General features: G+C 42.0%; 1 non-coding gene across 1 annotated transcript; it reads left to right on the forward strand.

The window, feature by feature from the left end:
- The first annotated feature begins 340 nt into the window (after positions 1–340).
- On the forward strand, positions 341–448 carry LOC132537257 (U6 spliceosomal RNA). Its single transcript, XR_009548718.1, has one exon. It is a non-coding gene; the product is annotated as a U6 spliceosomal RNA (small nuclear RNA).
- Positions 449–1,277: the final 829 nt, after the last annotated feature.

Genomic DNA, 1,277 nt, shown 5'->3' on the forward strand with positions numbered 1-1,277 from the left:
TTTCTTGTCTATTCTTTTCCACTCTTTTTTATTTTTATTTATTTTTCCTTTTTGTTGCCCTTGTTGCTTAACATTGTGTGGTGATTAATGTTGTTGTTGGATAGGACAGAGAGAAATGGAGAGAAGAGGGGAAGACAGAAGGGGGAGAAAAAGACAGACACCTGCAGACCTGCTTCACCACCTGTGAAGGGACTCCCGGGCAGGTGGGGAGCCAGGGGCTAGAACCGCGATCTTTCCTCTGGTCCATGAGCTTTGCGCCATGTGCGCTTAACCCACTGTGCCACTGCCTGACTCCAACTGTCTCCATCTCTTAACACTTTTTAAATAAGATTATAATATAGTCCTAGCTTCGGTAGTACATATACTAAAACTGGCATGATAACAGAGAAGATTAGCATGGCCCCTGCTCAAGGATTACACACAGATTCATGAGGCATACCATATTTTTTCAAAAAAAGATTATAAAATATATGTACACACATATAAATAATTATAATCTTTTTAAGAGCAAGTTAATGTAACCTGGGAGGTGGTTCAGTGGCAAGAGATCTAGATTTATATGTGTGGGATCCCAGGTCTGTCTGAACTCTGGTTCTACATATGCTGAAGCTCTTTTAAAAGATTAATCAGTGAGGGAAAAAGGGAGGAGAGAGAGAGAGAGAGGAAAAACACTATAGCATCAGTCTGGAACATGTGATGCTGGAGGTAGAATTCAGGACCTCATGCTTGAGTCCAAAACTCCAACCACTGTACCAGCCTCCAGGGCTGCAGATTGGCTTTTTTGAACAAAATCATGGTAATATTGTTCTCTTAACTGTTAATCTTTTAAGCAATACAAAGTCATTTTAAAATTTTTTCTCAAATATTGTGCCTGGGAATCAATCCCACCCAGAACCTTGCACCTGCATGGGACAACTGAGAAGCCTCCTTGCCAGTCTCCATTCTGTATCCTTTAAGAGACATGCAAAGCACTGCTCCTCTATGCACTGAGTCCCGCCCATTGCCTGCCTGTGGTGTGCACTTAGAGTGTGGAGGATCAGAAATAACTTGAATGTTTAGGCTCTCTGTGTCTGTGCCAGAAGGGGTTTGCTAAGAAGTAGTGGTTTGGAAATGTGAATTCCTAGCTTCAAGTCTACCTACTGATGCTCCTCTACAATCTGAGACCATCGCAGGCAAGGGATAAATATATTATTTGCGCTGTCAGTTACACTACTGCAGGCTAAAATAAGGGTAGGGAAAGTGGAACGGCCAAAAGTAGGGAAAACTAAGATATCTAA

The sequence above is a fragment of the Erinaceus europaeus genome, chromosome 2 (assembly GCF_950295315.1).
Source record: "Erinaceus europaeus chromosome 2, mEriEur2.1, whole genome shotgun sequence".
In the NCBI taxonomy this organism is placed as follows: domain Eukaryota; kingdom Metazoa; phylum Chordata; class Mammalia; order Eulipotyphla; family Erinaceidae; genus Erinaceus; species Erinaceus europaeus.